The sequence below is a fragment of the Rhinoderma darwinii genome, chromosome 3, assembly GCF_050947455.1.
Source record: "Rhinoderma darwinii isolate aRhiDar2 chromosome 3, aRhiDar2.hap1, whole genome shotgun sequence".
Lineage (NCBI taxonomy): Eukaryota > Metazoa > Chordata > Amphibia > Anura > Rhinodermatidae > Rhinoderma > Rhinoderma darwinii.
The window spans coordinates 143,460,518-143,473,633 of record NC_134689.1 but is presented as its reverse complement, the minus strand read 5'-3'; positions in this window follow the sequence as shown (position 1 = coordinate 143,473,633).

Genomic DNA, 13,116 nt, shown 5'->3' with positions numbered 1-13,116 from the left:
CATGCATTGCTGGTACCATTTGCCAACAAATACAAAGGCATTATGAGAAAAAACAAATAGAAGAAAATCACAGATAAAATTAGTACAGTATGAATCCTTATTTGCTTGCACCATTAGTTTACGTACTGCAGTGATACCATCACTATGTATAATACGGGTGTATAAGCTCTCTACGTCAATAGAGGCTAAATGAAACGTATAATCCCAAATTAATCCTTCAATTAGTCTAAGAAAGTCTTAGTGTCTGATAGGTAGAAGGGTACACTTTCAATGAATAGATGTAAATATCAATCTAAATATTCTGGTAGAGAAGCGGTAAGAGACCCATATCCTGCCACAATGGGGCGTCCCGGAGGATCAATTAACGACTTGTGGATTTTAAGAACAAAATACCAATTTGGGGAGCGGGATTACATGGATATAGCCTCTCTCCAATTCTCCTACAAATAATACCTATCTCTACTCCATTTGTAATAAAGGAACGTAGTTTATTACTATGGACAATTAAAGGATTATTCTTTAACGGGATATAAACGCTGGTATCACTCAATTGGCGTATTGATTCAAGTAAATAATATTCCATAGACATTACAACTATATTGCCCCCTTTGTTGGCAGGCTTAATAATTAAGTACTGCTGACCTTTAAGCCATTGTAACACATGTTCCTCCCAATCTGGGAGGTTATATAGATCTTGGTTGTATATGAGAGCCCTCATATAATTTTTGACTAATTTCGAAAATATGTCAATAGCGCTACTCGATACCACCGGTATAGGGTTGGAAGATTTAATCCCACCCTTAAAGCACTGTAGTTCTACTGTCTTATCGGATATATCTACACCCATTAATTTCACCAAGTCTTGCAGTGTTTCCGATTCACTGGTGGTAACATTTTAATGTACACTAAAACCTACGGGACCCAGATAATTCACCTTCAGGGGTATTCATATTTTCAACTTTTTTCATAGATAGGTTTTGAGTATGATATTTATGTAGCTGTAATTTACGTAACGCCACATATAATTCAGACTCAAACATAGCGTAATCAAATTTATTCGTTATACAATAGTTCAAGCCTTTTGATAACAAATTAACACAATCAATAGATAGGGGGATATTAGAGAGGTTAACAAAAACAGCAGTGTTATCTATACTGTGATTACCGAATTCTTCTAATGCATAATTTACAGCTAATGATGAAAATACACTTATTTTCTCTTGATGCCCCCTCTCCTGATCTCTCTGCAACCTCTTCTTTCTCCCCCTCCCTCTCCGCATGCGCCCCCGTATTCTAAAGGGGTCTCAGGTCTATCCCTTAGTATTCTATCCTCTTGTACAGGATTATCCTGTCCAGGACTGGACAGAGCCAGAGTCAGTCATACAAAAGTCGGTGTATTGGTTCTTCCTCCTTCTCCGTCCTTGGAACCTCTTAATTTTTGGGCGTGCTGACCAGTTGAAAATTCTATCATTCTGAAAGTCCATTTTATCTCGCATGAACTTATCACGTTTTTGTTCCTTAGTTTCATTCTGCACTGAGATAAATTTAGACTCAATTCTTTTAATGAATGGCTGAAAATGGGGTTCAGGTATCTTTGATTTTAGAGCCTCCTTAAATTTATTCAAATCGGCCACAATGGCATCATATTCCTTTTCTGATAGTTTCAAGACAATACGCATCAAATTCAATAAATGTTTCACATGTGCTGCTTTCCATTCCTGCACAAAAGCTATGTGAGTCTCATACTGAGACACTTCTTTATATATCCTGAAGCCTCGTGGTGCTCTGCCACATTCATCACAGGACCTTAATGAGTTGATAGTCCAAAAGAGCTTAATTTATTTTTCAGTCTGGTTATAAATGTGGTTTTCCAATACCTTAGTGCTCAGAGTGGTATGACCATCACTATTATTATTTTCTCGTCCTGTGCCCAGGGTAATGAATTCTAAGTTTGCTTGTACCTCCATAATTGGATCGCTATTATTCAAGTCCATTGCAAGGAAATGGTGCGTGCTCAGATCAGGAACAAAGTCAATGTATGATGAAATGAAGAAATTGATTGGCACCCTGCACACAGGTGCAGCAAAAATTGGCGTTATCCACACTGTAGCAACAAAAACCTTCTTTGGCAAATATCAAATGGTGGTGCTTAGTGTCAAGTGAACACATAAAGCAATACAATCCTGATAAACAAGAAGAAAAAAAGGGAAGACACGGCACTCACCAAATCCAGATTTTATTCACTTTATTTTCATACCCCCTGTAGGATAGTGCCACACAGCCCCCCTTTTAGATAGTGCAACACAGCCCCCCTCTTTTAGATAAAGCCACACATCCCACCTTGTAGATAAATCAAAACAGCCTGTCCTTGTAGATAAAGCCACACAGCGCCCCTTATAGATAGTACCACACAACCCCCCTTGTAGATAGTGCCACACACCCCCTTGTAGATAGTGCCACACACCCCCTTGTAGATAGTGCCACACACACACACACACACACACACACCCTTGTAGATAGTGCCACACACATCCCCTTGTAGATAGCGCTACACCCCCTTCTTCCCTGTAGATAGCGCCACTGGGGCTCCCCCTTCCTTCCTTCCTAGATGCACATGGGGCACATGCATTGCATGTCCCCTTAGCTATGCCCCTGCCTATAGGTGATATTATTGTGCTCCCCTACGAACTCCGCAATTGCAGGATCCATGTTTAGTATTGCCCAAAATGTGGTCAAAATGTTCTGAATCTCACAGGCCGCAGAGTCACAGGTCCCGACAAGTTACCATTTCACTTGTCCTAGGAATGCTCATCAGCTGCCTATCATCAGCATATCCATTACCATCCACAGTGAGGGATCTACATTCTAATCATCTCTGTACTATCTCCACTGGACATGACTAGACTTACCAGCGGTCTGTGGCAGACTTGACATGGTGACAGGGGTCGTGAGTAGCAACATAAAAATGACCCAGCCAACACTGTGACTATTAAAGTGTTTTCTTGCTTTTTCTCTGTTCACCTGTCAAAATATATTGGGTAGCTTATACATTATAACAGCAACTTGATCCAGTTATCTTGGTGGCAATCTGTTTTTCGATTGTGTGGGTTCCCTGATGAACCTGCCATTTTACCAGGGGAATCGTAACTCTGTTTATTATCTGTTTTTATTTATATATTTTCTAGCTTTTATACCCGGCGTAGTTCGGGAGGTTGACTTACGGTATAGATAGAGTAAAAGCTCACTATTTTAATACCTCTCAGTATGAATTTAATTGCTACCTCTCGATATGAGTTTAATTGCTAGAGAGTGTAAATAATGTTATTGGAAGCATAAAAGAAATGAAAGGAAGAAATATATTCATTACAGATTTATATAGTGTTGATTTAGGACTTTATGTTTCTATTCCAACGCTTTCTTGTAAACAATGTTTTTTGTCTTTTGATCCGGTGCCAAGAAGTAGAGATTATTTCCAGTGCCGACTCTGGAGCAAGCAACATACAGTTGCCCATGGGAAAAACAGGGACTTTGAAGGTGCATTCCTGCCAATTTCAGGGATTGACCTTGAGCCTTGTTAATTGTCATTGCGAAGGCTAGGCGTACTGGGAACTGTTGCCGCTTGAACTCGAAAGGAACATCATTTGGAGCGAGGGGAATGCGAGGAATAAAGACAACTTTCCCCATGGCACATTCTGTTAGTATGGTGGCCTCGATGACATGATCCATCTACTTCTTAACACACAGCCTCGTCCCGTTGCAAAGTTTCGGAGCGTAAATGTTTCTCAACAGCATGATAGGTGAGCCAACTTTCAACATCAATCGATAGGCAGGTAAGCCAGGCGGCTCGAGAGAGTTGAGAAATTCTGTCGGATAGTACACCGCCTGATCGGGGTCAATAACTGTGCTGGTGGACTTGTACAGATTTTCTTGACCTGGCAGAGTCATTTTAATTTGCTGATTGATGGCGTTGACAGAATCATTCTTTGGAGCCAGTATTGCCCGTTGATATAACCATTCATGATCTCTGTAGTTGAAGGCGATGTTGGGAAATACACTGTTTGTAAGCTCTTCCACCGACTTGGGAAAATTTGCGAAATCATCATGGAAGCTGATCAGATCCGTCCTATTGTCAACTTGAACATCTCCATTCCCCAGATTGAGTAATCTGCTGGGAAACTCAGCAGCTGTGGCATATCCATGCAGATGAACTCGCAAATTGATAGACAGACTCATCTTCACATGCCTCCACAACACCGACTGCTTCAAGCAAGCTTTCAATTCCTCTGCTGGTGTCCCCTTTGGAACAATAGGCAACATCTGATGGAAATCACCGGCCAACACCAAGACGACACCTCCCATGACTGTATTGTTTCCACGCAAGTCCTGCAGAGTTTGATCCAGAGCTTCAAGCGCCAACTTGTGTGCCATCGTGCATTCATCCCAGACAATCATCAAACATTCTTGCAGGACATTTGCCACACCAGTACCTTTGCTGATGTTACAAACAGGAGACGCATCTCAAGTCAAGTTGAGCGGTAATTTGAACGCTGAATGGGCGTTTCTACCACCATCAAGCAATGTTGCTGCAATGCCTGAGGAAGCAACAGCCAGAGCAATCCTGGATTGTTGTTGGATCTTTGCCAACAACAGGTTTATGACAAACATCTTTCCTGTTCTGCCAGGAGCATCCAAGAAGACAATACCACCAGTGTTTTTCACAACCATGTCCAAGATCTGATTGTACGCCATTGTTTGGTCAGCAACCAAAAGAGGTTCATTCGTTGCAAGATAAGTCTCCAGAGCGCTCATGTCATAGCTTGTTTCTCGAAGCAATTCCCATATAAGTCTTTTGTCGTTGTTCCTTTCCATCGCGGGAAGTCCCAGTTGCTCAAGTCTCTTTCCAACCATCATGAGGGTCTTTTCTTCAAGTAGGATCAATGACATGTTGAACATTTGCGGAGTACAGCTGTCCAATTGGAGTCCTGGGTTTTGACGTCGTGCTTGCAGAAGAACATCTTCCGAGAGGTGCTCTTTGTACCTTTCCCACAGTTCAAGTGGCTTGGATGGCACTGTGTAACTCTTGTAGATTTATTCCACATATAATACTTTGGAACATCGCAGTATAGGCGTATCGTTGCAAAGTCATCTTGTTGGCAAAGCTTGAAGAATTCTGTCAGCGTGGTGTCTTTGGGCTGCAAAACTTGTTGTGCAGCAGTTTCCTCGGTGAAGTAGACTCTCTGTCCATTTTCCAAGTGGATCAATGACATGTTGAACATTTGCGGAGTACAGCTGTCCAATTCAAGTCCCGGGTTTTGCGGTCATGCTTGCAGAAGAACATCTTCCGAGAGGTGCTCTTTGTGCTTTTCCCACAGTTCAAGAGTCTTGGATGGTCCACACGTCGTGAGTATGACAGCAAATATGTTTCGTAAGCTTGCTGGTAATTGGCAGGTTGCTGTTCCCTCTAAAGTCTTGTCCCAATGAAAATCACTCTCAAGTAGTCCCCTTTCTTGACATGCTTGCCGATAGGTTGTACAAACTTGGTCGCCAACAGTCTTGAGGCTAACAAACTATGTCGGGACTGCTACTGTATGAAGAATCAATCGGAGGAATAAGCACTCGTGGTTGTTTCGGTGCACTGTGTAACTCTGCCAAGAGCATCACTTGACTTGATGCCAACATGACCTTCAACTGGTGTTCTTTGAACTCTTCGCTTGAAAACTCTTGTAGATTTATTCCACGTATAATACTTTGGAACATCGCAGTATAGGAGTATTGTTGCAAAGTCATCTTGTTGGCAAAGCTTGAAGAATGCTATCAGCGTCGTGTCTTTGGGCTGCAAAACTTGTTGTGCAGCAGTTTCCTCAGTGAAGTAGACTCTGTCCATTTTCCAAGAGGATCAATAAGATCAATTACCGTCAGAGAGCGGTCGTGAATTGGAAAGTCCAAAATTTGCCATACAGCCTCATTGCTACTGATGTAACATCCAGTTTGGAAGCGATCAATTTCATCAATTGTTCTTTCTTGGCAATTGATTTCATCAGTTGTTCTTCCTTGTTTTTCCAAGCCAAATTCTGCTTGATCCGATCCTTTGTTGACATATTTGCAGATGTACTTGATAGCTTTAACTGAGTTGCAATATTCAACATTGACGTGAGATTGAAAGGTCTTGGAAAGAAATGGCGAGTAGGGTACAATCCATCTGTTGTCGACCTTGATGTCCTGGTAACTATTGCCAATCTACATCTTCACCAATGCAGTGAACCCGCCTTCTCCCTCTTTTCTCATGCGATAAAGTGAATAACCATCATCTCCAGACTGAGTTTCATGGATCAGCTGTCTTGTAAATCTATTTGTACAGAAGCCATCTTTCATGCATGGGGAGCTTGGATTCAGTCTTCCACATGGTCCATGGACCATGCTCTTCATGATGATGTCGAATAGCTTTTGATCTTCTTGTGCATTTGGGATCTCTGCACTAATGACAGAATCGATCTGATTTGGTCGGATCTTCTCCTTCAGCCAGATCAGTATATGTGCATGAGGCAATGTAAAGGATTTGCCTGACACAGTTTCTGTGTCGACGCCCGTGGTTAATCAGCCTGCATCTGTTCTTAGCTCTGCTAGAGTGACTCGATCTGTTACCACTCAGGCTGGTAGGCTGAGGAGTGGGAGAGCCTATCGCAGCCTGGCCAGACGGTTCTAGCTCCCGCCCTCGGTCTACTTATACCTTCATTTGCTGCTTGTCCTTTGCCTGTGATTCTCTTGTTTCCTGGCTCTGCTGTTTCTGCTGTTACCATTGACCTCTGCTTAATATTGACCCTGACTTGACTGACTATTCTCCTGCTCTGCATTTGTTACCACGTACTCTCCTGGTTTGACTCAGCTCGTCCACTACTCTGTTGCTCACGGTGTTGCCGTGGGCATCAGTCCCACTTCCCTTGCTTCTGTGTACCCTGTCTTGTTTTGTCTGTCATGCACATATTGAGCGTAGGGACCGTCGCCCAGTTGTATGCGGTCGCCTAGCACGGGCTGTGCAAGTAGGCAGGGACTGAGTGGCGGGTAGATTAGGGCTCACCTGTCTGTCTCCCTATCCTGACATTACAGGCAAACATCGTTTTTGCCATTCGATTGTGCACATAAAGCATTGAGTTTCTCCAAATACCTTGCCCTTCGTGAGGACATTCATGAACTTGATAACCTTTTGTCTAAAGACTCGGGCTACCAGATCGTTTCTATCAGTCGCCGATTGTTTGGGCAAGAGCACTTGTCGAATTTCTTTCCATGTTGGGTTGCACATAAAAGTAATAAACAGGTCAGGCCTTCCGCATTTTCGCACATATGTCATGGAGTCTTGAGTGTATTCGTGCATATGTTGAGGGCTCCCTGTGAAGCTGGAAGGCAAGATAACCATCTGACCAACATTGCTCGTGTTTCCATCGTTGACGACAGCATCTCGAAGGTGGATATAGCTTTCAGCGCGAAGTGCCTTCTGATTGAAACGGATGAAGCGAAGTCACCCCATTTCGATTTTGGCATACATATCAACCAAAAACTGATGGAAAAGATTTCGGCACATCAATTGGTGATTTGAATGGCTCGCCCGCATCATAATTCGATAGGCGTAGAAGGCCACATACAAAACTTTTTTCCCGGCAGTAACATTTCTGGTACTTGGATTTGTTTGGAAGATTTGAATATCGTATCCGTCTTCGCCTTGCCAAAAGATCAGTGGGTACTGAAGTGCGTAATATGGTCGATGGGTTTCAGAAACTCTCTGCAGTTGATTATTACGCTTCTGCAGCACAATATCCCGATTTTCAAATTCCACAACGATGACGACAGAAACTTCATTGACAGTTGGTGCGTTGTATCGCCGCTCATGCTCTCCTGTTGGCCTTTGGTCAGCCTTGATGACCACTTTGTAGTTATCCGAAGTCATAATTTCCAAAGAGCTCTTGAATATCTCGACATAACAGTGATGTTCGTGATGCTCTACCCTTCCTGGGCTACATCATTTCGAATAGAGGCCTCAAGATGGATCCTGAAAAGGTAAAGTCCGTCCTGGAAGGGCCACGTCCTCAAGGCTTGAGGGCCATACAGCACTTTCTGGGATTCGACAATTTTTACAGACAGTTCATCCCAAACTTCTCTTCACTAACATCTCCTATCTGTAACCTCACCAAGAAGGGCATGAACGCCAAGGTGTGGACTCCTGAGGCAGAGTCCACATTCAATACCCTGAAGAGTGCCTTCACGTCAGCCTCTATCCTCCATCATCCAGACGTTTCCCTACAGTTCTCGTTGGAGGTGGACGTGTCCTCTGTGGTGCACTCCTGTTCCAGAGAGGTTCCAAGGGCAAGTCTAGGGTATGTGGATATTTCTCTAAGCTCTTCTCTTCCGCAGAACGCTACTACTCCATTGGGGATCGAGAGTTACTGGCCATCAAATTGGCCCTAGAGGAGTGGAGACATCTACTAGAGGACGCAGCTCACCCCATCCTGATTTTTACGGACCACAAGAACCTCACCTACCTCCAGACAGCCCAACGGCTGAATCCTAGTCAGGCCAGGTGGTCACTGTTCTTTGCCAGGTTCCAGTTTGAGCTCCATTATCGCCCGGCTGACAAGAATGTGAGAGCCGACGCCTTATCCAGGTCTTTCGAGACGGAGGACACTATGGAGATACCACAGAACATTATCGACCTGTCCTGTATTGTTTCAGTCAATCCACTGCAAGTTGGGGACATCCCTCCAGGGAGAACTTTTGTGTGCATGGCTGACCGAAGGACAGTCCTCCGCTGGGGACATGCCTCAAGACTGGCAGGTCACGCGGGGATCCGTAAGACCCGGGATTTGATTGCCCATCATTTCTGGTGGCCCACGCTGCCCAAAGATGTTATGGACTTTGTTTCCTCCTGTTCTGTATGTGCAACTAACAAGGTCGCTCACTCCAGACCCGCTGGGCTGCTCCAGCCATTGCCTGTGCCCGATGCTCCCTGGCAACATATAGCGATGGACTTTATTACAGACCTGCCTCTCTCTGCCGGATGCAGCACTTTCTGGGTGGTCGTGGATCGATTTTTAAAAATGGCCCACTTCGTTCATCTGAACGGTCTTCCGTCTGCTCCTCAACTGGCCAAACTGTTTATCCAGCACGTCTTCCGCCTTCACGGCTTGCCGCAGCATATTGTGTCTGATCGGGGGGTTCAGTTCACCTCGAGGTTCTGGAGAGCCCTCTGCGGACTTCTAGGTGTGAAGTTGGACTTTTCCTCGGCCTACCATCCTCAGTCCAATGGAAAGGTCGAGAGGATCATTCAAATCTTGGAGAACTACCTGCGTCACTTCATCTCTAGGCAACATGATGACTGGGTACAGTTGCTCCCGTGGGCTGAATTCTCCTACAACAATCATACCAGCGAGTCCACAAGGAACACTCCGTTCTTCATAGTACTTGGCCAACACCCACAAATACCTCTCCCGGTTCCTGATCCATCCAAGGTACCAGCTGCTGATGCGGCAAGGACTTCAACAGGACTTTCTACAAATTTGGCGGCAAACTCGATCCTCCATCCTGCTGGCAGTGGATCGTATGAAACGGAGGGCGGACACAAGGAGAAGAGAACCACCTCAGTTTCTTCCTGGCACAAAGGTCTGGCTGTCCTCCAGGAACATTCGACTAAGAGTACCGTCATGCAAGTTTGCTCCCAGGTTCCTCGGACCATTCGAGATCCTAAAACAAACCCTGTCACCTATAAACTTCGGCTGCCTCCTACCCTCAAGATCCCCAACTCCTTCCACGTATCCCTCCTGAAGCCAGTGGTCCCGAACCGCTACACCAAGACTCCTAGTCCTGTGGCTGTCGCCAGCGGCCCTTCAGACACCTTTGAGGTTCAAGAGATCCTGGACACCAAAAGAGTGAGAGGAAAGACCTTTTATTTGGTGGATTGGAAGGGATTTGGTCCTGAAGAGAGGTCTTAAGAGCCAAAAGAGAACCTTAATGCTCCTGCTCTTCTGAAAAAATTTCTCTCTCACTCTGGTCCCAAGAAGAGGGGGCGTAAGAGGGGGGATACTGTCATGTCTGTGGCTGCGGGCTGTCAGCTCCCTTCCTCCCCTGACAGCCGCAGCCACGAGTCGGCAAGCACTGGCCCCAACCTCCTCCTCAGGAGAAGCCAGCGCTCGCGTCTACTCACCAATGCCGAATCCGGTAGCTTGTGCCCGCTCTTAAAGGGGCAGCGCACGCACCGGACCTCGTTCCTGACCTTTGACCTGTAAGTACTCTGGACTATAAGAGGGGTCCAGCCCCCTAGTTCTATGCCTGAAATTTGTTGTTGTATCCCTAGTCTGTCTTGCAAATGGCCCCCTAGTGTTTCCTGCTCCCAGTGGTTTCCTGTTCCTTTTCCTGTTTCCTGTTCCTGAATCTAGTGTTTGTGCTTGCTGTAGCCGTGCTGTGCTATATTCCACGCCTGACCTGCCTCTCTACACCTGATGTCCACTTGCTGCCAAGTTCCTGCCTAGCCTGCCTCGCTACTGTCCGAGCTGCCACAGGTACCCTATACGAACTATAGATTTTGACCTGCGTCCTGTTGGCCAGCTGCCATACCACCAAGACGGTATGGCCCAGTGGTTCCACGAACCCTTTGTGACACCCTTTTATAGTCCAGCAGCATTCTGGGCTAATTACTGATAAATTACAGTGTAATGTCCGTGGCTGCGGGCTGTCAGCTCCAGCTTCCCGCTGACAGCCGCAGCCACGAGTCGGCAAGCGCTGGCCCCAGCCTCCTCCTCAGGAGACGCCAGCGCTTGCATCCACTCACCTCCGCCGGAGCCCGCCGGACATCTTGAACGACCTTTGACCCGTGAGTACCCTGGGCTATAAGAGGGGTCCAGCCCCCTAGTTCGATGCCTGAGCGTTGTTAGTTTTCCCAGTTTGTCTTGCAAATGGTCCCTTAGTGTTTCCCGTTCCTGTTGTTACCCGTACCTTGTTCCCCGTTCCTGTTTCCCGTGCTTTGCCATAGTATCAAGTCATGCCACGTCCTGTGTCATCTGCCACGTCCTGTGTCATCTGCCACGTCCAGAGGAATCTGCCACGTCCTGTGTCATCTGCCACGTCTGGAGGAATCCGCCACGTCCTGTGTCATCTGCCACGTCTGGAGGAATCCGCCACGTCCTGTGTTATCTGCCACATCCGGAGGAATCCGCCACGTCCTGTATTATCTGTCACGTCCGTAGGAATCCGCCACATCTGGCGCAACTCCTGTGTCATCCGCCACGGTTGGCGCCATCTGCTGCACCCATCTCATCTGTGCCAGAGCTGCGGCCACCATCTGGACTATTCAGGTACCCTTGTGTGGGACATTGTATTTCTGGGGTGTCCTGTTGTTTGGCCAGCTGCCTCCCCGCTGCGGCGGTACGGCCTAGTGGGTCCACTAACCCACTCCGTGACAGACAGCTGGACACGTACTGGCCCGTTAAGGCCGTGCACGTGCAGGCGCGCGCGCCCTGCTGGAAACAGTCCCAGAACCCGGAAGTGAGTGTCGGCGTCTCCCTGGCGGGAGATGCCATCGAAAACACAGATGTCCATGGCCAGGGCCGTCAGAGGGTAAGTCTGAACAACGTCCCTCGGCCATAGACGTTACAGTATTATTCAGTTACAGTATGGTGGTAGTTTTCAGTCACAATGTAGTGTTAATATGTATTCATGGTGTGGCGTTATTATTCAGTAACAGTATGGTGGCATTATTCAGTCACTATGTGGTGGTAATATGTGGTCAAGATGTGGAGGTATTGTTCAATAACAGTATGGTGGTATCAGGGGCGTAGCTAAAGGCTCATGGGCCCGATGCAAAGGTCCTTCTTGAGCCCCCTCCCAAACATCTCATGGCCAATGGCCTGCCGGTTTCAGCTGCATTGTTGGGTCTCCTAAGTGACCCAACGATGCAGCACTAGCAGCCAGGGGCGTCTCTAAGGTCTTAAAACATCAGGGGAAATAGCCCCAATACATATACGCCCCCCAAAAAATGTGTATATAGGATACAGCATATCTACAGCACTACGACCCTATAGCTATGTATAGGATTAGATACATTGGCTCAGCAGACAGTATCACAAATGATAGGATTAGATATAGGCCCCAGCTCGCTGACATTGCAGCTCCAGGCACTTTTTTATGTGCTACTAATTATTTTTGTGTGTTTGTGGTTTTTTACAAGTTCTGTTGTTGGACTACTGCGGATTCAAGGACTACTTCGATAACGGCGTTTTTGTTATTCTCAATAAAATGGATAACGAGGTTTGTGTGTGGGACTTTTATTTAAATAAAATATTTTTTCAATGTCTTTGTATTTTTTTAAACTTTATTACTACCACCTTAGTAATGGCCGCTACATGATTGGCAACGTCCATTACTAAGCGGGGCTTAATGTTAGACATGAAGAGACTAACACTAGCCCCCATTTTTACCCCAGTACCCACCGTCACCAGGGGTGCCGGGAAGAGCCGGGTACGATCCAGTACCCGACCATCTGTGCTGGTATTATTAGGCTGGGAAAGGCCAAACATAGTGGCCTTTCCCACTCTGGTAATGCTAGGCTGCTGCGGCTATGTTGTATCTGGCTGGTTATGAAAAATGTATGGGACCACACGTCATTTTTAAAAAAAATGATGTGTGGTCCCCCACATTTTTCATAACCAGCCAGATACAACATAGCAGCAGCACCCTAGCATTACCAGAGTGGGAAGGGCCATTGTGTTTGGCCTTTCCCAGCCTAATAATACCAGCCTGTGGCCGCCCCAGTGCCCGTTCATCACCACAGATGGTCGGGTACTGGATCGTACCCGGCTCTTCCCGGCACCCAGTTCAAAACAGCTGATTGGCGGGGGTCCCGGAAGTCCGACCCCGACCTATCAGCTCCTTCAGACAGTGATATTAAACTTACCCTCCTCTTTGGCCGCAGCGGAGTTCCTGACTCCATCCAGGGTCGTGATGTTGTGCGCAGCGCATAGCATCGTGGCATCATGCTCTGCACACTGCGCTGTGATGTCAGTACCTCCGCTGCATTACAGAACGAGGAGGGTAAGTACTGTCAGTTACTATAGTAACAGGGGCCTGTGTTGTTTA